The sequence below is a fragment of the Pomacea canaliculata genome, linkage group LG3, assembly GCF_003073045.1.
Source record: "Pomacea canaliculata isolate SZHN2017 linkage group LG3, ASM307304v1, whole genome shotgun sequence".
Classification (NCBI taxonomy): domain Eukaryota; kingdom Metazoa; phylum Mollusca; class Gastropoda; order Architaenioglossa; family Ampullariidae; genus Pomacea; species Pomacea canaliculata.
In genome coordinates, this window is record NC_037592.1 from 27581659 (window position 1) to 27608942 (window position 27284).

The window sequence follows — 27284 nt, forward strand, 5'->3', positions numbered from 1 at the left end:
TAGTGCAAGCAGAGTTGTAAACTCCGAGAAAATGGCTAACGACTGATACGTCCAAGAGAGAGAGAGAAAGAGAGAGACGCAGACATCTGTGAGCGAATGCTAGAATTATCATATGAAACAGGTTGCTCGCCTACCAGAAAGCCTCCTTCAGAGTACAACACGCTTCATTTGCCCAGACATCACGGCTAGCACTAAAAGTGGCCGTATAACCCTCGGGCTTAAAGTTGTCTTTCGTTAAAGCGAACAGCTCGAACCACAGTTCCAGTAGTCAAGAGACAGAGTTGACATTACCTATTTTGTATACATTACATGATGATGATGATGATGATGAGGAGGAGGAGGAGGATGGCGGCTAAGACAATGATGAACAACGTGACGATGGCAACGACAATTACCTTTTCTTATTTCCTGCACATTCATTCGTATTATTCAGCTATGCTTGTAGTGCCTGCTTCCTGACCAGATCTCCTGGTTGTTTCTTTATGTTCCATTTGTCTTCATAACAGCGATGACAATAAAGGGAAGAAACTCGAGTTTGCGGGCTGTAACAGCAGACAAGAATGCATTTCATATGAAGTTCAAATCTGAGACCTCGTGAGAGCTGACATTTCCTAAAATTTCCTGACAGTTGATGCAAACAGCTCCCTAAAGAACTCATGATATCGTTGCTGTAATAAATATCCCCCAAGGCAGGTAACTTAGCCGCCAGGCAATACATTCCACGGTCTTGGGGAAAAAACCAGAGAACCTGTTGGGCTAGCATACGTGCCAGGCAATGCGTTTGAAACCGCGTTAGGCTCTGTCAATATTTATTGCTTTTGTCATGCTGACTGGCATATTGCACGTGCGCTGCTAGTAACTTCCCGTAAATGTCATTTAGAAGAGAGACATGCAGGTGAAAAGTGAAAATGTCTACCGGTATCTACAGCCAGCGTCTGCAGATATGCAAATTAGCCAACGCTCGCACAGCAAAAAAGTATCGACTGAAAGTAACCGAGTGGTTGCTGCACTGATTTTAAACCATTAACATTTTTTTTAAAATATAAGCCATATCGGGTCTATTTTTGCACGACCTAAAACACTGTGAAAATAGCAAAAAAAAAAAAAAAAAAAAAAACCCCAACAAAAAACTATGTTTCAGAAGTAAGTTGAACTCTTTCTAACCCGTTCACTTAAAAAAAAAATTGTATGTTGCACTGTTTATTGCTAATGTACACAAAAAAGGTTTAGCAAGTCACCGAGAATAAAGGAACGAGATAAATTTGCTCGATGAACAAGGGCTTACTTTTGTGAGCGTCAACTCAAGGGCTCACGTGGCTCGGCTGCAGGTTACGTTTCCAGGAACCTTGACAAACTCTCCGAAGAAAAAAACTCCGCCACTTGACACTTTTATATTCCTATCTATTTCTGCCAGCGTTTTAGCCTTTTACTGCAGCTGTGGCCTGGGCAAGTTCATAAAAGGATATGGGGGCACAACACAATGAAATACTAATCGATCAAGATCATGAACAAAATGCGTTCCAGTTCTATCGAGCAAAAAATTGCCAAACAGTAAAGTACGCTAGAAACCCTATATTTATCAGATATCGTTGTTCAACTGTCCAGCAAACTGATGGGCGCCAGTGATACAGCTCATCGTTTCCTCCCGCGTTCGACCTCGTGTGAAACCGAAGAATGTGACTGCTGTTTTATTTGATCGTTCTTCCTCTGAGGACATACCGGCCTCTGTATTTGGACAAAGGGACATTATCGGAGTGACAGGTTCATGATTAGTTACCGGGAATGATCTCTCCCTGTCCCTCCCCTCCACTTCCCTCCATCACTCAACCCATTCGACTTGTGTTCCGCCTCCTTGTCTGCAGGGGCTGCTTGATTAGTGCCTGCAGGCTTGTGAATACCAAACACACAGGTACAACTCGTGAAAACTTGTGTTTGTAGATGTGTAAATTTACGGCTTTGGGTGGGCTTAAAGAATTCGGGTACGAGCGCACTGCCCCATGCCTTCCACCGTGCAGAGATTGCAATAAACCCCGAAAGCTAGTCAAGTCAAAACAAATCAACCGCCAGATGTTGAAGATGAAGTTGCAGTCACGTGCTCCTCTGCGCGAGAGGCAAACCAGCGTCGGCGAATGTCACGTGATGTGGATATGAGAACCAACACTACTCAGCGTGCTGAACCTTGCTTTTCAATCCCCTCTAGAAGGTTCTCTCACATTACAAGGACTTTCGGTAAGTACAGTATGTAAGATAAATAAGTATTCATTGATTTAACGAACCAAATGTGGTAAACAAATACGATGAGAGCTTTTTCATTACTACAGTGGGCGGAAAAAGGATATTTCCTGGACAGATCCCAGTCGTATGAAAATCCATTTCAACCTGAACTTGTTTACTGTGTTGTTGGGAAGACAGTCCGTAAACTGGTATTCCAGGGCGCGGAGAATATTTATATATTTTTTAAACTGTACATGACAGGGACTCTATACTAGATTCTCGCTTTTGATGACCGCATGAAGATATTCTCTCAAATAACAAGGTGAGAAAGCAGATAAGAAATGGACATGAAAATTGTTTTTAAAGAAGCGGGGGGAAAACTGGATGCAGTAATGCCAGGTCTTTCCGAAAGAGCAAAACGGTTATAGGTTCTTTGTTGGCTTTGGCCAGGTTCCACGAAATACAAAAAATCGAGTGATCAAACCAGAGGAACAAGACCCTGTCTCGTTTCTAAAACTACAAAGGTCAACTCAGTGCCAGAGCTGGGAGGAGGAGGGAGGAGAAGAGGCAGAAAGAAAAAAGAAAAGAAGTTGCAATGAGAGAGGAGGGGAAGTAAAGGCGGAGCATTCGCAGAAAAAAATGTGACACATTATTTTAAGATCCATCTCGCTCGACATTATATGAATGTGAGGAAGGAAACAAGAGAACCTGGTTTGAGTTTAAGCTAGGAAAAACCTTGCGTGCTTTTAGTACAAAACACATGATAATATAAAGGTTTGAATAAAAACTTTTAAGACCGGCGAATAGGATAAGTGAGCAATTTATTTTACAGCACACGTGCGCAGTTACAAAACAGAGGCTGGTGTTACTTGGTTACACTATACATTCTACATCTCACCATTGCCTCCTCCTTCTTCAGGTCTTCCATTTCCTTTCCGCCCTGCTTTTCTCATCCTCTTCCCGCACAGCATGTCTCGCCTATTATCTCATCCCGTCCTTCCCTCCTATGCTTCTCTTTGTGTTCTCCACTTCCCCATCCATCCAAGGCTCGCTCTCTGTTAAAACGACTGGCAAATTAGGAAAGACGAATGCACGAAGCGTGGATGGCGAACCCTGCACGAGGTCTGAGCAATATCCGGTCATGTCGAGTGTTTGATCTGTGACAGTTCTTCGTTTTCAACATAAGCACTTGACACCGGCAGGTTGACATCTGATTTCCAGACTAAACGTCGCCAAGAACACGTGCTTCATTTTTCTAAAGAAACATTTTTTTTTCGGGAATCCAGTTTATTAGCTACTGTCTGTCAAAGCATGACCAAGATATGTAGATGATCCCCCATCCTCAACCCTCCAAAAAATTTGAAGGAGTCATTTATGGCTGGTCTAACATGTTTACAATAAGAATATTATCGTAGTATTTACTGTATAGAAAAAAATGATTACAAATAACACTTAGGTCTTTGGACGAAACGGGCTTGTAAATTATGAAAAGCACGGAGTTCTGAGTTGTAGTATTTAGTTGCACTAAAACTGGTTGACAGATCTTCATTCTGGGGAATATTTTGTAGGAGAGAAGGAAATCATCGATGATTCACACACAGGTGAAGTATCAGAAGTGTACAGCTCATCACACACATCACGTGTTTATGTCGATCAAGAAAAATATACAACTCGCGAACATGATACGTTGACCAGTCGGTGTCAGTGCACACACATACGTGAAATATTTATTTTTCTAACCAAAGTATAAAAAAGCAGACTGGAAAATGTTTGTTTTTGCTGACCTGCATGCGCTACCATCTGCTTTCTAAGAGCCAGGTTACAGAGGCTGCGATGTTTTTCTCTCGCCTCCCCCTCCCGCAGTGTGATTTGACACCGGTGAAACACGATTGACGGGCCAGAACACTTCACAGGCAAAGGCTTATACAACCCGTGATCCCTGGGCCGCGGGGCGCCCATAACTTTGCGTGGTTATGACATTCAGCAAATAGCACGAGGGCCGTCTCGGAGTAGCAGGCGCACCGCGCGATGGAAAAAAGACAAACGTGCCGAAGGGGCGGAGGTCAAGCGAGCGGGTCGTGGTGAGATACACACAACTGCAGCCTCCAACAGTAGCGGCTCACGATGCTACTTTTCCCACCGAGCTTAGGGTTAGAGACTGATCACAACACAAGAAGAACGAACGGAAAGAGGATGTCGCCCAGGCAGGAAGATACCCAGCGAGACAGACGAGTGGGGCTGCTACCAGTTCCAGACCCTCTTCCTAAGCTGGACGTGTCTTCAATTTCGATGATCGTGCTTGCTGAGGTGCTTTCTGCGGTCGCAGGGAGCAAGTGATGATCGCTAATCATTTCGAAGTTTTGTCATAATCATTAAAGCATCGTAGACCTCGGCAATAAATCATCTGCACTTCGGAGTGTTTCATCAGTGCAGCCTTCACCCTACAGCGTCCGTAACAACATCCCCCTCTCTCAGACAGGTTCACAGCTAGTGGTGGACATGGAAGAGCATGGCATAATGACATCCGTGACTATTTATGACGAGACGCATGATTATCGCCCTATCGGAATAAAACCCACAGCTATATTGAGGGGGCAGGAGTAAACAAACTCAAGGACTCAGCACCACGTGACTTTTAAGCTCCACCATTAAAAAAAAAATTGCAGTGGCATTAATCTTTTGGAGGTCAGATCCTTTTTCGGGGGACAAACTCTCAACCCTCAATAGCAAGAGAGGCAACTGCCATCAGAGGTTGACATCGCGGCGTTCATTGTTCGACGCCACACAAAGGCGCCCTTTGACCTTTGGCTGCCGTTTTACATTACTCGTAAAAGGCTACGATTAAAACTTTTTTTTTTTTGGATAAAAAATAAACAGTTGTTTTTTTAAGTGAGGGAAAGTCAGGCGTTACAGGAAACTGACGACGCTAAACAAATAAACGTATTTATCTTTCGCATTTTTTGGTGCGAACATTTCCACACAAAGCAGAACAACAATTCCCTATTGTACGAATTCCACACAATGCAAGGTCAACATTGCTTCCAACGCTTCCACCCCGCCTCCCCTTTGTTCATCCCTGTCGGGAAAGAGGAGTGTGAGTGGTGTTATAAACTTGTGTACGACACATTTTCATAAATGGAAGACCATGAAGATGAAAATGGAGAATCGAAGAAAGAGAGAAAAACAAAATGAGAGAGAGAGAGAGACAGGGATATAAAAATTCCAAAATATTATTCGTAATAATGCTCATCAAAGACATCATCGAAATTTTGTTTGTTAAGCAATTTATGATCATAAAAGTGGTGATAAATCCATAAATACACAATAAAGACCGCAACCTTTTATACCTTCTCTCTCTTGAACAAGGAAGAAGTTTGAACAGCAAAGCTGTTTATTCTGCCAAAGCCGCAGACTATATTCACGGTTTTGTCTGTTGCTGTGTTTTAAAGTACAGTCCCAGAAGCCGTTTTTAAATGGAACAACAAGGCTCTTATTATCCTGCCAATAACAAAGTATTGATTTTTAAATTGTAATGTTCTGCAGCGAATGGCCACGCAAAGACGTAATGCACAAGGGCCCCGTCCTGACGGCCATGTCAGGCAGGTCGTGTTCTAGTCATTCAACATTTAAAACTGCCTGTCGCGCTCTCAGGGAGATTAATGTTCCGCTAAGAACTGTTACAGTGTGTGCGTGCGAGCGCGCAAGTCCGTGCGATGGCGCGTGCGTTTATGCGCGTGCGTTTATACGCGTCCGTGTGTGAGAGAGAATGAGACCGAGAAAGATGGCGATATATTCCGTGAACTGGAGAGTGGTCGTACCTTTGTGTTAGCCGATGAGTTGTTGTCTGTATGTGGGGTCATCAACTCGATCTGACCATCTGAGCGGCCGTGTAGAGAATGGCGGATACAAACCAAGACCGCTTATCTCAACAACAATGGCCATTTCCGGCTCTTGGACAAGCACGAGCTTACCGGAGCGAGGCAGTCAAGCGGAATGGATTGGTTCGTTGTCCAGGTAGCCAGCTGTAGGGAGTAAACGCTTTTGCTCGCCTATTGCCATACAAGCGTGCGTGCGTGCGTTAGTAGCATGGAGATCGTGACACTAATAAAAGACTTTACAATAATATGATGCAGACAGGAATTTACATATTATTTTCCTTATACAGTGGAACCTCGGTTAGCGAACGCCTCGGATAGCGAATATTTCGGTTAACGAACAAAAATTTTGTTAAAAGTTTGTCTCGGATAGCGAACACAATTTCGGATAACGAACAGCCACGTGAACCACACGTGACCGACCAGCATGTCATCATTCGCGCTCGAGACACAGTTACGATCAGTCGTTCCTTATCTATGCGCATCCTTCTTATTTAGTGATTTTTTGCTTTATTTTAATAAGAAAATCCTCAATCATAGCTCCAAAGAAGATTAAGAGCAATTAATAGTAGTGAGGTAATGACAAGGAAGCGGCCAACAAATGAATTGAAAAAAGAAATGATTTCAAAGTATGAAGGTGGCATGCGTCTGTCGTAATGTGATGTCGTATTACCGAAGAGTTTTACAAGAAAGTCAGAAGGAACAGACACTGGACAAGTTTTTTCCTTTAACCTCAAAGCTACAGAAAAGGGAAGTCACTCCCGATTTTATAATGTCACGTGTGCTCATGGAGGGGGAATCCAAGCAGTAATTCCACCCCTTCCTCCACACACCTCCATCCACCCACGCCGTCAAAACGGCAAGTTTTCTGATGTTTAAATGCTTTCGTTAATGTTTTTATGTTTATTTAACTCCATTTACATTGCATTATAACTGTTCTCATTACAAATACCTATATAGCCTGTAAGTTTCAAATATTGGCGAGTCAACAGTGGCTGGGAACCAATTAAATCTGTTTCCTTTATTTCTTATGGAAAAAATTGTTTCGGATAACGAACATTTCGGATAACGAACAGCTTTCCAGAACGGATTAAGTTCGTTAACCGAGGTTCCACTGTACTATTAAGGCACAAAGTATGTATATATATACATTCACCTACAGTCTTTCTACTGCCTTTCAATTTAACTACCTCACCTACACACACACACAACTCCCCATTCCCCTGAAGCAAACCCAGCCATGCACAGCCTTGCTTACAGAAAATACTCAAATTTCCAAAAAAATGGCACGCAATGCTAGTGACACACCACATGCAAATGGCTTGAGAGTTTTGAAAAGAAACCTGGCCATATGTTTTCAGTTTTGAGAATGTTCTATGTAAGCTAGCTCCTGCAATCACAGACAGCATCTCGAGGAATGACTGCGAAGCTCAGCTCAGAAGAACCGTGTAGTTTTTACGAGTGAGCTGCAGATGTTGCTCGCCTAAAGCTCCACATACACTTGTCACTGTTGTCTGCAGCCGGGGAACTGGATAAACCATCTCCTCCTTCTCCTCCCCTTCGGTTTCCATACAACGCACAAGTTTATGCAACCACATACAAAATGTTTGGTTTATTGTTGGGATGCTTTATGCATATCTGCATTGCTTGAGTTAAAAAAAAAACCAGAGTTGAAAAGAAATTGTAAATAGCTGGTGAACAGGTTAAAAATCACATAGACGATGTCACAACATAAGAAAGCAAAATTCCATTTAATTACCAACAGCGGATGACAGCTTAAATACAAAGTTTCAGAATATCAAATATAATGTTCATCGAAATTTCAAAATCCTCACAATTTCTCACACGTCTGAAGAATTTATATTTTTTAATAACAGTTTTTCTTTTTTTTGCTTGGAATGCATTAGATGTGCTGACTAAACATTTTAATAGGATGGACGGATAAAGTTCTCAGACTATTCTACCAAACTACAGTATTTTGTATGTAATGTTTCCAGAAACCGAAATACACAAGTAAGATGAGACATCAACAGAATGCAGACAAAATGAACGAGTTCTGGTGTCTTCGCTTTTATTTTCGTTTCTAGCTGTAGAACAACATTGGATACACGTGCGCAGCTGAGGGCGGGTAAGGCTTAATGGTTTCAGGAATAGCAAACTTTCAGGGAAATGGCAGGTTTCAACGACTTAACATGTTGTTTCATTCTTTGTTCATTAACACTTTTTCCTTCTTTTTTAATGTATATGTCTTTGATTAAGATCAATTTCTTTTTTCCTATTCTTACTCCTGTCCTTTAAGCATACATGAGACCTCTTGCCTTACCTAAATCGAGGCATAAGACTCTATGTTCTACCTTTATGAATGTCATTACATAAAGTACACAAGCACTAGCTCAGTGTGTTCGTAAAATATTATCTGCAATATTTTATAACTTCGAAAGGCATGAGCAACCACAGAGCAAATTTTCGGTTTCCAAATTGAGACAGAGGAGCATAGCAAACATAATAATAGTAATGGGCTGCATGCCAAAGGAAAAATAACAAAGGTGTGGAACTGAAAGAAGATTTGCTTTAAGAAGCAACGTATCTAGTTACTGTTGGCACAGAAAAAATATATCGGCATTATGACATGGTGTGGTAGCACCGGGTTTACTTAATCATTAATGTTAACCAAATTCAGCGCTCCTTCCCCGTCCACACACACACACACGCATGTACATACCAACGCATCACACACACACACACACAAACTGGTGCAGTGTATTGATAAACATTCACTCAACCGCACAAAGGCAAGAGAAGTTAAATGTCAAAACAAACAAAAAAAAAAAAACCAACAACACTTTGAAGGTGGCCATAGTTCTCCTGTGCACTAAATTTTTAACCTCTGGAATGAATTTTGTGTGAAATGGCAGACAATAGTAATGTCGAGCTAACACAAAAAACAATTGAAAGATAAAGATTTATAAAAGACGAGGGTTCAAAAGCTTCCTTCGTTAAAGGAAAAAGAATGCCAGACAAAAGCAGAAAGAATAAATTGAATAATAATAATAATGGGTCTTTGTAATGTGCAGCACCACGACCAAGATAGATCACACTTGCTGCACAGACAAGTAATGATATATATAATATGATAAATAAATATATAATATATAATTATTTCTGTGAGGAAAGTAATTTATTTTTACATTCTGATTTAATGGCCGAACAAAATGAGCTGATAAAAACGAGTTCTCATTAGCTTCAATCAACAAAACTATAATAAAGAAAATGGCATCCTACTTTTGCTATGTAGTTCATTTTAGAAAATCTACTGTCGAAGATGAATTCATAAACTTCCCTAATTATAACTAATGTAGTACATGTTGGTGATATTTTATATATTTTAATAAGTGTAACATTATATTATTATTGAATACACGTCTTCTTTTGGACTGCTAGACAACCACCAATCAATGTTCCAGACAATGCTGCGGGATTACAGGACTAAATAATCTGTGATCATAATGAGACATCAATATGAACTTAATAAACACGATGTCACATGACAAAGCACGTACATCAGTCAGAAATCAGAAGTATGGCTATACCAATGGTTGAAGCCAAAACACATGCATATACATACACAGCCAGTAAAAAGTAATAAACTTGACAAGCAAAAGTATTACAATGAACTCCATCACATGAGAGAAACTTGCAGTTCCTTGCAAAGTCTGCCTGTCTGTCTGTGTCTGCTTTCGATCTGTCGTTCAGATTTTTTGTCTTTCAGACACAGCATCAGCCTGCTTCTTTCTGATGTGACAAAGAGCGAGCGAACCGATAATTTACTTTCACATGGCCAGTATGACTGAACCGAAGAAATTCCCGCTAAGTCGCAAATAAACACGAGACGATTGAAGAAGAAAGCAATAAACCAGAGCGTAAACCAAATGAAAGTTATTTCTGTGTGGGTTGATTAATGCCTCGATATCGGGGATCTGAAGCTTTGTCCTTTCGTTGGCCTCGCGTGTATTTATTCTTCTGCACGTCAGCCAAACAGGAACAGACCCCAAGTGGCAGTGTATGCTTCGGGCCATGTATCGAATATATCACCTTTCATCTCCTTGACTGTGTGTACTCAATCGAAGTGAGTCAATGTAACCAGAAGGCGCGCTTTGAACTCAAGAAACAGAACAGCAGAGAGAATGTAATTCGTCCAGAGTAGCGCCAAAAAGTATTATTTCCTAAATGGTCTGATTTCTTTTAAACTTAACTATCGGCCTGGTTCATTTATTTCTGCTGACTTGCACGCGTGTGTGAAAGTGAGTGCGTTTGTGTATCCGTTCATATGTATAAAGACTGTGTTTGTGTGAGAGAGAGAGAGAGAGAGAAAGAAAGATGTCACAAAACTGGTAAGTATCTAATTACATTTCAGATAAATCATTCAGATTTTGATATACCTTCCTCCCATCCTTGACATATTCTCACTCGAATTACCAGAATGTCTATCTTTTTATTTTGACTTCGTTTGTCAGAAGTTGTCTTTTCTTTACGAGGACCGACCTGTCATAATCTTCATAAAGACAGGCTGGTACCCAGGGAAGAAATGCTTCACAGGTCATCCTGGAAGGTAAGTATTTGAAAAATGTTTAAAACCAGAGATGTTTGGTTTGATTTGCCGAAGAAGGGAGTGTTTCTTAAGCTTTTATCTCTAATCGTCCATGAAGATATACAATACTATTCTGCAGAAATGAAAATGCTTGTTTCTGACTTTCACAAGTTTGTCATACCATGTGTATCCTGAAAATTATTGTCCTAACACGGAGTAATTCTCTTTTTATTGCCTCTTATGACATCTAGGATCTGGACCTTCCCGCACTCCCTCTGTCATTCTACACTCATGCCGGGTCCTGCTTCTGTCAAGTTCACCTAAGTGCCTGGCACCATTTCTGAAGAAACAGTTCTGAGTACACTCACTATGCGAATTATTTCACTCCAGGAGTCTGGTTCAGCACTTAGTGTTCAGATTGCAGCCGTTAATGACCGGCTGGCGAGGGCAGAAGAAGAATTATTTGGCAAAGACAGTGGGAGGCAAAAGGCAGCAAAAAGCAAGCTTTTCCGGGGCACTGCCGTTCGCTGGTTTACGACCGAAAATGTTTAGATAGAGGCGTCAAAAAGGCGAAGTATTCCACGCAAGTGTTCTACACCGGAAGACACCTTCAGTGAAGAATGTGAAGGAAGGAGGGAATGTAAAATGAGGAATCAAAACTAGAAAGACAAAAGTAAGCAGAAAAGGCAGCTACAAGGGGGTTAGGATGGAGAGTTGTCCTAGTGATGCCAAGCTGTGTCAGTAGCACGAGATATGTAAGGCAACCAGGCAAAGAAAAAAAGGACTACGATCGAACCGCAAGTAAAAGAAGAAAAAAATGACTAAGAAAGAAAATTAAAAGAAGAAAAAAATGACTAAGAAAGAAAAGCGAGGTGATACATTTCTTTGTTGGTGTCTTCGTTTCTTTGAAGTTTACTTCGTAGAAGAAAGAAAGAAAATGTGACAGTATACCCTCACTTTGTTTATGCTATTCATTCGTGCTTCCTGTCTGACATTTGCTTTCTTTTTCTTGTGTCTATAAGCCTCGTTTAAGCCTCTTGGGGCAAGTTGCACATTTTAGACCTTATATCTGTTCAGATAGTTAAATATAAGCATAGTGCTCAAATCTATTGTAAATTTTTTAAAACCAAGGTTGTTTTAAATGATTCTTCGTAAGGAACGATGCTGATTACTTCTCTAGGCAGATTTATCTTTAAGAACCATGTGCAACTAGCCCCAGGTATGTTTTTACTACTTCGAACATCGTTCTATGAATTATTTGTCCTTCATGTCATATTCACTTCAAAAGAAAGAAGGAAAGAGCCATGAACTCTGCAGTTACTGAAAGTTGAAAGAGGAAAAGCAACTCCACGAACCCTTGGCAGACTGTCTTATAGTGAAGAACAGAAAACCTTAAAAGGAAAGGAAAGCAGTGTGCACCCGTTTATACACATAACAAAAAAAGAAATGACAGGAAAAAAAAAATGATAGGAAAAAAAGGACTGTATATCATCCTATGGTATTGGTAATGCCAAAGAGCACAGTCAAATTTGTCAGATTTATCTATACATGGTCAGATTAGTTGCTGACAGCCTGAGTTTTTTTTTTTTTTTTTTGAGTTGAAAAGCTGCTTATTGCATATATTTGTCCCTGTCTCCCCTAAGTTGCGTTCTTACTATGACAAGATCGCTGGCAGATACGGATAAGTGCAGCGATTGAAGAATCTTGGGTTCCGATGCAAGCATGCAAATGATGTTTGCAGGCGAAAAGAAATCGTTAGGATATCAAAGCCGTGACGACAATTTCAATGGCGCCCTTTGGATATTAAACGCGGCTCGGGTGGTATTTACACATGCAAATGAGCGCGCGGGCGCCGTGTCGATACCAGCAGATTAAATGCACAGGACATGTTCACAGCGGCGCTTCACACCCGCAAGACACTGCGCTGCAGAAACAGCAAGGGGTCCAGGGAGAGGGGGGCGAAGATGAAGGAAAAGAAGGGGAAGCTGTGTAGCACGAAAAGCAAGTCATTCAAAAGTCCTTCTGTGGCTTTGGTTCAGGACATTCTCTGATCTGCTTGTTAGGTTGCTAAGTGTGTTTGGGGTTCTGCGACAGTAATAGGGTACTGGTACTTTGGAAGTATAAATTGCCTTACTTTTTAACAGAGTTTGTTGCTTTGAATGAATCAAATACTAGGGGTTTCACCTAAGACCGTAGCTGCGGTTCCACGAAAACAGTAATCGGAGAAACTTAAAATATGAAACAAATTTGCAACAGAAAAAAAAATCGTGTGATGTACTCCTCATTGTGTAACGATTTCTACTCGGTAAACTCCTTCTGTGTATAATCTGTTCCAAATACACAGCTTAATATTGCAGGATATGCAGGTCACTAATGCTCATTTCTATCCCGTTCTTAATTTTTGTTAATAACTTCGTAAAATAAAGAAGGTTAGAAAAATACAATGGCAAAGTACTTGTGAAAATTTTATTTCAAATCGACTTCTTTTTATATGAACCACCCAGTCCTGATTATTATCTGATTTCAATGTGTGATGCAAAAATCATTGTTGAGACCAGAAGATAAAAAAGAAACGCACGCTTAACTTAAAGAAATGGTGAACACATCTCACAGTATCGAAAGAAAGACTGCAATGGACAAGAAGTGAGTGTACAAGTAAACAATTACCCTCAACTCTCCAAAAATAGAAATAAGTAATAGGAGAAAGAGATAAGTCCGACAAAGAATGAAGAATGCATCAACACACTTACCAGCTTTATCAGTGTCATTTTGGAAAAATAGTCCAACATGGTCTCACAACAGCTGAAAGGAGAGTAAGATTGGTCATTACAGCACACACTGGAGAAAAAAAATACATTAATATAAGGCTAACGTCAGGCCTGGTCCCCCGGTGACAAATGAGCTTTGTATGGACCGGCAGGTCCTAACCACGCTGCTCACCAAATGAAAGTCAGGTAGGATGGAGGCAGGCACATCTCTGGGCAACACCAAGTGAATAACTGTTGTTCAAATCGCTGGCGGAAGTTTAGGTTCCCAACGGTTGCCTTCAATAAAGATAGCAGTGGTACAGGGACGGGGGGTCTGGAGGTCGGATGTTGGTTGTCGTGTTCATACCGCAAGTATGCCACGGTACTAGGTCCGATATAGTATTTATTCCCTCCCCACTTTCACGCCTCCATTTTCCTGTCTAGACACGTGACAGATTGATATCAATCTATTTCTACAGAAAAAAAGAGTGATTGAAGTGAAATGAAATTCGCTCGTTTCGAGGCAAATGTATCATTTTCTTAGATTGAATGTTTAAAGTTCGGTAGAAATATTTAGTATCGAAATATATTTTGAGAATGCCCATGAACTTTGCTAAATGGACGCGAGGCATGTTTAGACGAGCCTAAAGTTGAACGCCGTTGCCATGGAGACTGTGCCTGCATGCTTGCGCAGCGCCTTAAAAGAGCTTAGAGCTTTTCTTTATGTCAAACATCTGCTGCTTTTTCTCTACGGTAATGAGCACTGGGTATAAAAAGCGGGCTAGCTCATTTCCTGAAATAAAGTGGCTGTTAAACTATGTGTGATTGAAAACTCATTACCATATAGCAAAATGTCTCAACGAAATTTTTCAAAGCAAGAGCGGGAAAAATCCTGTTGCTGAAAAATTTCGGGTTATACAGCGTAGTGCAGTTTACAGCTTCGTGAATAGTCAGGTGGAAAATAATTGTTTTGAGAGTTGTGTGGTAGGGTTACGATCACAATCCACATGCACTGGAGGTATCCAGGAATACTACAAAACCTTGTGAGATCCCTTCAACATTCACATCAACCAAAATGAAACTGGACAGTTTAAGGGCCAACCTTCTGACCTCGATCCTAACTCTCATCGCTGAAAACAACCTCTGTGTTACTTTGCCTGCGTTTGTTATATGTTGTTGTTCCCATTACTGGCGCCTTGTCAGACATCTATGAAGTGTTCTGGTAAGCTTTGTTCACTGTCTGATCGGACGATGCAAGCTCTCCCAAGAGAGACGTGTGGCCTGCTGGAAGCTTCTCCTGAATGTCAAGGCACACAAAGCGACCTGTGCCGGTGTTCTGACAGTGTTCAACAGGAAGTTTGATCACTGAGATCAGATATGAAGCAAACGATAAGTAGTCGACATCATAAGGCTTAAACACTTTCTTAACGACTTATAACCAGAAAAAGAACATTGTCTCTGTGTGTTCTCGTTTATAGCTACAACACAGATAGTGAATATTACTTCTCTTCATCCTCGCTGCCTTACCCAACTGTGTGGAATCAGGTGCCTATTCCACAGGTGGATCAACTAGAAATAGCACGCTGTGCCACATGGGGGAATCGAACCAAGCAGCGCGGCCTCGAGGCTCGAACTACCGTAAACTACTTGCTTATCCGCTCCTCATAAAACAAAATAACATTGCCGTCTATTGGGTAGTCACCTTCAGTCAAATATATCATTATAATCTGTGTTGCAGCTGCTACGACTGCAGCAACCCGGACTACAATGCAGGCAGAAACATTGGTGGCACATGTGCCTGTCGTCTGCTCGGATCTGATCAACATAAACTAGCAAAAATGTGGATGGTGGTGAGGATGACGAATAAAAGGTCGTGGGAGCGGTGGGACCGCTTAGCTACAGCTGTGGCGTGCAACCGAACCCCAACAAGGCTTTCACTTGTTTCTACGACAACAAACACATTGCTTTCGTGCTGGTCCTCTTCCCAACACCCTGTGTGAAAAAAAAAAAAAAGGAGAGGACGCCCGAGTTGGCAGCTTGTAGAAATAGAGAAGCAGTGTGTTTTAGGGACGTGCAAATCTCCCTGGCAGGTGTCGTGCACAGCCGGACATCAGCATCGTCTGTCAGCACCAGCACGAAGGAGGTCACTTGCAGACCCGATTTGAGTGGCGCAAGCGGCGGGAGCGGTCACAGCCGCTGACACGAGCTGCTGGCTTGTGACACGCATCACGTGTAACCTGCCCTCGGTCGCCCGCCCTCGACGTTATCGCTAATGTATAAAACATCGCTCAGGAATTATCGCCGGTGAATGAATTATCGCTTTCGAATTATCGCCGTTACATGAAATATTGTCCGAGAATGATCCCTGTGGCACGAAAATCCCCCTCTGTCTCTCTCTCTCTCACACACACACACGCACGCGCGTGAACAAACACACACGTATGTTAGTGACTCAGGTTACTGTGAAGCATGCTGGATGTTGTGCATCCAGATGTTTGCTCAAAATGGGACTAATATTACAAACAGTACATGATAGAACAATAGCAACATTGAGTTTGACCCAGAGAACGAAATGAATTATATGTGCTGATTGTGCAACTGTTTTATCTTTACAGTGTGTTTGCGCGCGCATGTGTGATGGAGAAAAGGAGGATGTGAAATGTGTCAACCGTTGCGTGTGTGTTCGGTCATTGGTTAGGTACAGCGATATACAGTGTTCCCTCGCTACTTCGCGGTTCATCTATCGCGGATTCACTACTTCGCGGTTTTTTTGAGTGAAGTATCGATCGATATTTTCGTGCTGGAATTATCGTTCTACAAAATACCATCGATATTTGAAGCTGTATGAGTATTTCTATTAAAATACCATGGTTATTTTGTAGATAGAAAGAAAGAAATAATTGTGTAACAGAAATCCATTGCTATGCGTAAGCGACGAGCCATGATTGTTATCTCCCATCTCGCAGCCAGTTCGCATTAGTTTTTTGGGTTTCTCTGAGTACAGTTATAATTTTTTTACACTAATTTGTTATTGTACTGTATTAATACCATGATTAATATATTACTTTACACTCACATGATATTGTTTAACATGTATATATTATTATTGCATGTATGTCCCTATTTCGCGGAAATTCGTTTATCGCGGCTGGTCATAGCACCGATCCCCCGCGATAAACGAGGGAACACTGTAAACACAAACCCAGTCCACAGTAAAAGCACAAGCATCAGTATCCCACAGGGGTGTGGCTCGAGATGTAGATGTTTACAAGCCTGACGAGTGTAAACACTGGGGTCGTGTGAGCCATATATCTTTCACAACAGTTTATTTATGCCAAGCATTTAAAAAGAACCCAGACTAATTTAACTCAAAGTACCCAACTACTAACATGTCTGAGCATGCAACACCACCATAGATAGCCCTATGTCATGCTGAGTCTGTGACAAGAGATCCCAATGTATATGAGTTTTTATTTTGTTCTCTCATCACCTTATCCCACGTGACATGCCTCTTGAGGGCCAAGATCCCGCTGCCGCAAAACCTAAAGGCGAGGGCTGAATATTATGTTATTATCGAATGCACAGAGCTAGATGAATTTGAGATAAATGTTTAATAGTAAAAAAACTGCAGTGGACATAAAAATCGATCTCCAGCTATACCCTGTTTTTACACACACACAGAGAAGCTAGTACACACAAATGTGTATACCAAAATGAACACACACACCCATTCAACAAACACAACTACTCCCAAATTTTAAAAAAATGCTACATATAAGAAAATGACACTTTTCAAAATAGTTGTGTGAATTCGTGCATAATACAGAGGTGGAGTTGGTGTTGACTTTAATATAAAACAATTTGAAAGTAATGTAGAGGCCAGACTGAGTCTTCAAAGTCCCGATCGAGCGAACCACCTGTAAACACCCTCGTCTGCTCTACTAGTGTGCTCTATCTCTATGGTGCATGAACACCCAGTTGTTAACTACACCCTCTTACAACTTTCTCTCCCTTCTTTCATCCCATGCTTTTGCCCGCTTCTTTGCTCAGCCTTCATCAACAACATTCCTGTACAGACCTTTTTTTTGAAAGTGGCATGAAACAGAGATTTGACTTACCCCAATTAGTGTGCTTTCGCCTTTTAGGCCGGCATTTCTGGGCCCCCGGCTATGTCGTTACAGCATATTTCCCGCTGATTGTCAAACACCCTCCAACTCAGCGGCCACACAACTTTTGAAACACAGTGTTTCCCTTGCTTTCCGGTTGCACGCGGGAGAAAAAAAAACAAACTGTCGTCTGCTCGCGAGTGGCAACTGCGCGTCTCCCCTCTCTGCGCATGTGCAGCAGACGATGAGAACACGTAATGCATACCAGTTAGAAAGCAGCCAATCGGGAACGGAGCTGAATGCGGACACGATAGAGGAGAGAGGCTCGTGAAAGCTCGTCTCACTTTGCTATCGGTAGTGGGTAGAAAATTTGTTTAGCAGTTATTCACACTTTTTAGAGGAGATTAGATACTTTTTTAAAACACTTTTCTGGCCTTGGAGTCATTCGCTTTACAATTGTAACACTCAAACTTTTATCAACCACTATATCATCAAAAGTTTGCACTTAGTTTTATGCCCAAATAATATTTTGCTTTCTTATCGTGCATCACTCAACCGCTCACTCATCTGTGAAAAGTTTTATCGATACAAAATTGTTAGCACACTACAAAAGTAATAAAAAAAATCCAGATATTGAACAATCTACTGTATCAAATCATTCCACTACCACGACAACCACTCCACCGTTAAATATTAATGTCTTTTGTTTTGTCCGCTGTCTCATTGTGCACTTAACAGGTGGAGCAGTGTGTTCACTCAGCTGGACGCAGCAGGGTTGACATCCTGCAAATGAGCGAATGAACTAACAAGTGAACAGCCGACCCACGCTGGATCGCTTCCAATCAATTGAGTCATTCGGGAAAAGCACGATTCTCAAACGGCTCGGAATAAGATCTGGTAGCAGTGCAGAGGGAAAGTGGACGATGAAAGGTTTGTTTGCACAGTCTGCACGAGGAAGATGACTGCATATGCCTTGCTTCTGATCGCTTTCTTTGCAATCGAAGGTCAGCATCTGACTGCATAAAGAAACTTTCCCTTGTGGATGAAAGTGGAGAAAGTGTGCATTAGTAAAATCGATCACAAATGGGTGGTTGGGAGGTTTACTGCTTGGGTGGAGGTGGAGGATCATTTAGTGGAAAATTGCGATAAAGGGCACACTTTCACGCGATTAGTCGAGGCTGTTGTGTCTTTAAGCGTCGGGTCACTAAGGTCAGAGGGTGAAGGGGACTTGTCTGTGTGGTTTGTCGATGGTTGTAATGCTGTAGCTGCTGCACTCAATGATGTAAGCAAGTGTATGTCATCGACTTTCAGTCTCTAAACCCTGTGTTGATATTTCCCACTTACAGAGGAAGTCCGGTTAGCGCCTGCGTTTATAATACAGTGAGGATTAGCTGTCCTGGGTTCATATCTCGTTTCGGGGAGACTATTCTTTCTCTGCATGTGGTACCCGTTTACACAGCCTTAGTTGTCTGCTCAGTATACAACACCAATATCCTATCCCATCGTCCCACTTATACATCTGTCAGTGATAGCCGTTTTCTCTCTCTGTCGTGAACCTTACGCCCGACTGAGGTAAGAGATAAACATCAACAGACACATCTGCGCTGTTCTCTTTTTCTTAACTGAACTTGACAATGACTGCAATACCCTACGGTTCCGCATAAAGTTTCGCATTTGTCTAGCTCGGGATCCTGGAGTTTGTCAGAATAATTAAACGTGGTAGGGGACCAGCTTGCTCATAACCCCCTGACTAAACCACTTACACTGACTACCACGAAGTATGGAGGAGCAAATCATCTACAGTGGCAGATGAACAACAGCTGAATCAAAATAAGCTTTCGAAGACACAACAAATTACTTTCTCTGATAGGATTATTTAACAAACATTTACTGTTAATTTACAGTTGACCATGTGTGGAAAATTTTGCTTTTTTCTTTCATGTAGACATTTTTCAAGCACGGGTAAGCACAAACCAGACATGATGTACCCACAAAAGGTCATTTCCGCTGGTCTGGACACTAGCCATCCGTGCCTTGAGGCACCCGACATATTGATCAGGTTCCGACTCATGGCTGTTTCATTAAGCATATTTACACCGATTCCAGTTTAATTCACATGCATGTTTGTCATTCTTTTCTACCGAAGAAGCGTCGTTGTCACCGGCGCATAATTATAACAGACGCGCGTGCATTTGTCCGTTGGCGTACGCGCTATCTGTTTAGCGTGCGCGTGCACGCAAACCCAAGCGGGGCAAACATCGGAGGTATGGGTGGGATGGGGTGTGATGGAGAGTAGGGGAACTGTTGTTAACTGTGCGCGCGCGCGTGGCATGTCTTTGAATAGGCGCTGGCAGCTGTGAGCCATCGCGGTTCCCAGTCGTTGTTGTGGTGAATGGCTGTCAGGTGGCACGAACGTAAACAAGTGTGTTGCCATCGCTAAATGGCATTAATTTTCGCCAACGCGCGTGCTAGTGCATCGTTCCTCGCGAATCGTTTATCAGGGGCGGCAAAGATACTATTACTAAGCGTTCCGGCGCTCGTTACTGCAGTCTTCTAGAAGCTTGCTGTCAACACTGCTAATGTAATGTGTGCATCTGCTTCCGGTCATGCCACTGCTGTGCTTAAATACATCATAAAGAAAAGGTTTTCCTGCATCCAGTAAACAAAAACAAAAAAACAAAACCCCGAGCATTTACTGAGAAAATGAATGAATATTAGCCCAATTTAGGGAATAAATTGATGAGCACAAGTGGCGACGACTCATTTATCCCTCGCCAACAGATGTTTTCAGTCAATTAGTAGTGTGCATCGCACTTAATTAAATACTTCGCGAGATGCATTTGTGTTGAACTTTTGTACCATGTGGGCACCATCATGGTGAACAGGAGCCTGTATCTCATTAGTGTGTTCTCATATGCATTTTTTTTTTTAGTATCTTCGTAAGGTACCTAGGCTTCGTGTGCTGTAACTATGGTCACATGACTGTTGTGTGCTGGGAAACAAATGTGGCGCCAGATGCCAATGGTGGTTGTCAATTGAAAGAAGTTGTAGCCGGTTCAGATGTCCAATGCGTTTACCGACACGAACGTGGCCGGAAGGACACAAAGGGGGGTGTATTGCAGTGTTTTCAATGTGGAATGATGTCGGTGTTCACGAATCTTAATTTCCTTTTCCTGAGTTTTCAGCCACCGAAGGTTTGCCTGCAGTCTACCTGCTGTATTTTCACCTGTCACCTGCCCTGGCTAATACTTTTTTTCCTTCCAGCGGATGGAAAATGGAAATTGGCAGCATGTACACGTGCGCGAGGAAAGGCGTGCGCATGTGTATGTGAGTGAAAGAGAGAGACAGACTGTAGAGAATGAACGAGGGTATTAGGAGAAGCCAAACATGCTTGCTTTTTGTATAGCCGTCTCTTGGACATAGAGATTAAGTTTTCAGCCCTGTAATTTACTGAGGGTAATCTTAAAAAAAAAAAATTGACGTGAAAGTAATTATCGCCAAAGATAGATGTGTCTTAGGTAAAGTTCATCATGTGACCTACAGAGGGTCAGCTATTTTTTTGTTTACATTCTGCCTAGAGGATCACAATTATTACAGCTTTTATTTCTCTAGTGCCGTGGCGTTTTATATCTTTGACATTATGCTTCTGAAAGTCTGTTATCCGCCGTTTACAGATCTTTTGGCCTAAAAAATACACATTTCCAGGACACCATCCGGATCAAAATAATATTGTTTTCGAATTTATGATTTTAGAAAGCCATTACGTGCTGCTATTATTTTTTAATGTCTTCAGAATTGTTAAAGTGGGTGGCATCGTTGATAAAAACTACTTTTCCAGAAAATAGTGTTGTTATGAGCAGTTATATAATGCGATAGTAGTAGTAGCAGTAATACAGCTTTTTTTTAATCGCACAGCATTACAGGAAATGAAAATCGCACTCTCTGACAAACGATAATAAAGAAATAACATCAAGAACACTAACATTGACTTGCTATGACACAGTAAACACACTCGGGGTTTGAGCAGGAATGTGGGCAGACAAGAGATCGGAAAAATAAATAGGTACGAGCCTGTAAAGAGTCTAGAGGAAGTTGAGAGTTTAGTCAATTCTTGCTAGTAGTCAGAGAAATATGATTGTCAAGAGACATAATTGCAGTCAATATGAAAACTAAGTTTCGCGTCTGGCTACAGAGGAAAGAGCAGCATCGCGAACCCGAGGAGGGACAGGACGAACTCTAGAACTCTTCTTTGAAAAGATGAGAGCCTCTGCTTCATTTTCATTTAGCTGTAGCTTACTTTGGGTCATCAATAACCTAATAACAATAACAGGATTTGTAATGTTCATTCCAGTGTACATGGCCTCAATGCGCTGTAGGTGAAAGACTACAAACAAACCAACAGTAACAATATAGTAAACATGAGATAGCAAACACACAAACGCTGCCTTACCTCCCCCAACCAACTCTGGAGTCAATGTGTATGTCCATTAAATTTTTACCTTAATATATCAACCCTACAGAGTCGTGTACCGGAAGTTGTAAAATACGTATTTCTAAAGGTGAAACTCGCTGGCAACTTCGAGGACAACAGTGAGATCCGCATCAGTGCTCGGAGTTCCGGCTATAGCACCCATTAGGTAGCCATTAGACCAGGTCGGAGACAGTTCAGCCCCGACTGGTCGGACTGCCAGGGTTAGAGGAAATGTCCTGTCAGTCCATATCACGTGTTTGAAGTTTGAGTCAACGGGGAAAGGTCACTTCCTGTTTAACCCGGGCTGCTAATATCGGGCAGTCTATGGCAGACTACACGTCGGCAATCAAGTAATGATTGTATCCGGCTGTATCCCCAAACTGGAAGCACACAAGCTTGCAAACACGAGCGCATGAACACGAACAAAGGAGAGAGAGAAGGAGAAAAATCTTGTTATGTTTTCCCCAGGACTTTAAAGTCATTAGAAAATTCTTGGTAAGAAAATAAAAACCTTTTTTTTCAGCGACTTTTTCAAATTTAAGCGATGTAGTTACATGTAAATTCCCAAAGAGTCCGCAAAAACTCATCATTGGACATAAACCTTTTGAATTTTGTTGTTCAGTCTGCGTCGGTATTGTGAACATTGTATTTCATTTAATTAATACAATTTTGTTCATCTCCTTCTCTATTAAAAACCTAATCCCACACCGCAATAATCGAGTCAACAAACCAAACAGTTTTCTTTTGCATTGACCAGGTTTCAAAAAGCGTTGGTTTGAATAGGCAGATACAACACCAGTATTTTCATCAGCAGCCTCCAGAGGTTTTGTGGGAAAGCTCGAGCGCTGCACGTGAAAACGACATATTTTAAGTACGGGGCTTTATTCCCGAAACCCCAGACGTAATTGTCTGCTTGAAATAACATCGAGAGAGTTCCATCAACAAGGGACAGATTTTACAGGAACACAAGTCTCTTGGCCGTCCGCATACTCGACACTACATTGTCCCCGTCAATGCTTGAAAGGTCAGCTGATCTTATAGATGTCGGTTTGAATGCATTACTGAGAGTTTCTCCTTTGCATTCTGAGATTCTTAAACTGAATGTACATTAGAAATAATTAAAAAAATTATATCATTATATCTCCCGTTATACCTTCATTGGAATGTGTATGTGTGTGCACATATCTGTGGGATTCCCTCCCTTCTATACTCTCGCCGTGGTGTGTGTGCGCGGAGGGATGAGGATGCATAGAGAAGAAGCAGATGATGAAAAAGTGAACATGTCCATAGAGATGAAATGTATGGTTGTACCTTACAATAGTTATACTGATCTGATTTTCAATAGTTTAACTTCTTCTTTGACTAAACTGAAGGTTGTTGAACGATTTTCTTTCATAACAATCACATATTTCAATGAGACTATGATCGGCCATTTATGGTCTGGTTTTTGCTGGTGAAATAACATGTCTCAGGCAGGGTCTAACAGTCTGCAGTGTTTCCCTTACCTTTTCATAAAGGACACCTTAATGATGAGACCGTGAATAACAATGCCACGCTTTACACGAGCGATTTAAATTGCTGTCATCTACAATGTTGAACAAAACGACCCTGACGACAGGAAAATCCAAGGTACTGCTATGTTTTGTAGAAGAGATCCCCCCTGCTCAGAAATGTCAAAGGCTTAATGAGACAATTTCAGTTGGCGATTAAAAACTAGACAAAAAGCCTACCCTGAAGTAAACTGAAGTCTCCATTCTCTACTTTATAAAGTCCTCGGATGCTCTATTCATTCAGCAGTTTATCTCTCCAGAGAAGGTTGAGAAGAGGCAGAAAGTTATGTAATACCAAATAGATTATTATCCATAATTGGAGAATGTTAAACTGTAATAACTAGTCCTTCTTTGCTTCCTTTGAGTATAGAAAGGTTTTAAAACAGACAAATCAGGGTTAATAGGAGCAGTTGTCATAGCAGGACGCAAAGGTAGGTAGCTACCCGCAAGTGAAGTCTAATAAAGTCGACCTCGGTTAACCTCATGTATTTATCACAATCACCGCAGTTTTCTTTCTGTTATTTCATTATTAAATTTTACAAAGAAAGCCCCTAGAGGAATACAATTCATTAATTTTTGGATGGTTTAATTCAAGTTATTCTTGCACCGTCTTGAGCTTTGCGGAATAATCATAGTTGGTGGGACCTTCTGCCCTAACAACTACTGAATTACCAGTTAATAAAGCTTCTCTATTGCCGTTAGAAAGGTAAAAATCAATACGTTTTACAAGAATCCGAAACAAGAAAAGCGGGGGAGTTTGTATGTAATTTGTTAATGACTTTTCACCTATTTTACAACAGCTGCTTTCAGTTCTAGTATTACCTGTCGAGTCAAAACGGAAAAGCAAGATGTGGGGGAAAAAAAGGAGAAAAAGGGAAAAGGAGCCAAAATTACCGTAAGTTGCCATGGAAACGGAGTCCCTATATTTTAAAGCGGTAATAGGCTATAATCAGCTTTGAGCTGTACGTTTCAGCTTTTAAAATATAAAAAAAGCGGTTTTGCAGAAACGTTTTCAAAACTACATTATATCCCGAAAAAAAAAAATCACTGCACAGTCAATATGGGTCAGAAGACACACACATTAAATAGTTTGCTTAAGGGTGGAAAGAGTGGGCACACCCCACAGTTAAACAAAGGCGAAATCAAAAGTAAAGGTCACATTATATGTGTTTTGGTGTCACGATTTCCGCACGTGTGTGCAAGAGAAAGTTCACAGGTGTGTTTCTGTGTGTGTGCGCGCGTCCGTACGCATAATCGATGAAAACAGGGAGAAATGACTTTTGGAAATTTTGTATAATAAAAAAATTGAAAAAGAAGTTTAGAGAAACAAATAATAATAAAGGAAGGAGAGAGGGGGAGGAAAAATGGAAAGAGAGCCTGAAAGAAAGAAAGAAAAAAAATCGATGACTGAATTAAAGCTTCTTGTTTTCCATAGAACAAAGAGGAATACAAATCCAATTCAAACTTTTGATTTATTGTAGTCTAGCTGGAGTTAACATGAACTGCACGATGATGCACAGGTTAACCCTCTTGACAAATGATTTTCACACATTATTAACAAAAACCGATGTTGATGATAGCATTTAAAATCCTGACATTTTCCGCCACTAAATTTGATGATACAGTGGAACCTCGGTTAACGAACTTAATCCGTTCTGGAAAGTTGTTCGTTATCCGAAATGTTCGTTATCCGAAACAATTTTGTCCATAAGAAATAAGGGAAATAGATTTAATTGGTTCCCAGCCCCTGTTGACTCGCTAATATTTGAAAGTTACAGGCTATATAGGTATTTGTTTTAATGAGAACAGTTATAATGCAATATAAATGGAGTTAAATAAACATAAAAACATTAACGAAAGCATTTAAACATCAGAAAACTTGCCGTTTTGACGGCGTGGTTGGAAGCAGGTGTGGGGAGGAAGGGGTGGAATTACTGCTTGGATTCCCCCTCCATGAGCACGTGACATTGTAAAGTCGGGGGTGACTTCTCTTTTATGTCACTTTGAGGTTAAAGGAAAAAACTTGTCCAGTGTCTGTTGCTTCTGCCTTTTTGTAAAACTCTTCGGTAATACGATATCACATATCCGACAGACGCATGCCACCTTCATACTTTGAAATCATTTCCTTTTTCAATTCAATTGTTGGCAGCTTCCTTGTCATTACCTCACTACTATTAATTGCTCTTAATCTTCTTTGGAGCCATGATTGAGGATTATCTTATTAAAATAAAGCAGCACAATCACTAAATAAGAAGGATGCGCATAGATAAGGAACAACTGATCGTAACTGTGTCTCGAGCGCGAATGATGACATGCTGGTCGGTCACGTGTGGTTCACGTGGCTGTTCGTTATCCGAAATTTTGTTCGCTATCCGAGACAAACTTTTAACGAAATTTTTGTTCGTTAACCGAAATATTCGCTATCCGAGGCGTTCGCTAACCGAGGTTCCACTGTAATTGATGTGTTAATTATGGCATTCTTGATGAATTTATTATGTCTTCTTAAAATTAGTTTGCGTAAAAATGATCCGGTTTATTTTATGCACCATAGAATAAAGCTTTATATATACAGACCTTCTGAACATCCTCACACTGCAACACCGAGAGCATCCCTGTTGTACCAGCTTCTTACACATCGACCCATGTCAAGCAGACAGCCGTCGACTCCAGCCTCCAGGAACATCACTTCAGTTGCAAAGTCCATCATTTACTTTCACTTCTGAGAATTGAGTCATACCAGAATGCTGGTTAAAGTAAATGGACCGATGGTTGGGAGCCACATTCAAACCGGTGCAAAGCATCGGTCATGGTCAAACCGTCTGGCAAATTTGCTGTAAAAAATTCTTTCGCTTGACACGTCGCGGACCCGAAACCGGTGTATCAATGTGTCTGTGATATTGTCAACACAAAGCAGGCGTCTGCTAGTTTCTACATAAAACATCGATCATGAAGTCTGGACTTGCCAAAGTTTGCAGGCAAACAAATGCAGAGAGTCAGTGCTCAGTTCCTTCACTACAATGTCTGGAGAATAATTCGCTGTACTTCCTTTGTTTTATTGTAATCTTTTGTAGTGGGAGTTGGTGGTGGTGGGTGTGTCTGGGTGTAATTTCCAATGCTCGAAAATATCTAATTTATTTTCCTCTACAACTACGAGAAATGTTAGGTTTTGGATTGTCAGAATCATTTCGAAACCCAACAAGAAATTTATAATATTTTCATTATAAGTCAGAAAGAGAACCACCCCCAAAGTAGTTGAATGTGTATACATGTGTAAGTATTTGTGTGTGTGTGTGAGAGAGAGAGAAAGAGTAAGAAAATGAGAGACCCTCAAGTCCAATAAAGAAATGATTTGTAGTGATTTGATCCCACAGCTGCTTTGATATTCAAGATGAAAGCTAGCGTGTTCGTCCCTGTCAACGAAAGGTACAGCCATTTACAGCAATTTCCCTCTTATCTTTCTTTTTTCCAAAAAACAGAGTCTCAGCGAGCTCAAAAGATCACCCTGTCTTGCTCCTTAATGTGTTTACAATTGCCAGACACCATTAAAAACACGCTTGCCACTCCGGGGCTTATGTAAGCCTCCGAGTTCTTTCCACAGGAACTAATTAACATAAGGAGGAATGTTATCCCGCTTCCAAGCTTAGCATGCCGCCCAACCGGAAATGGTTCGTCGTTAGAGTTAACAACATTAGACCTCACCACAAAGTAGTGAATATTCCGGCTGACAAATCCT

The 27284-nt window shown here is 41.3% G+C and overlaps 1 protein-coding gene across 1 annotated transcript in view; it reads right to left on the reverse strand.

Annotated features, from left to right (window-relative positions):
- The window catches only part of LOC112558508 (protocadherin gamma-B1-like), a 132949-nt gene extending 114878 nt beyond the window's left edge, over positions 1 to 18071 (reverse strand). The window contains 1 exon segment of the mRNA XM_025228983.1: positions 17543 to 18071. The gene's annotated coding sequence lies outside the window, so the exon portion shown is untranslated.
- Between the last annotated feature and the right edge of the window lie 9213 nt (positions 18072 to 27284).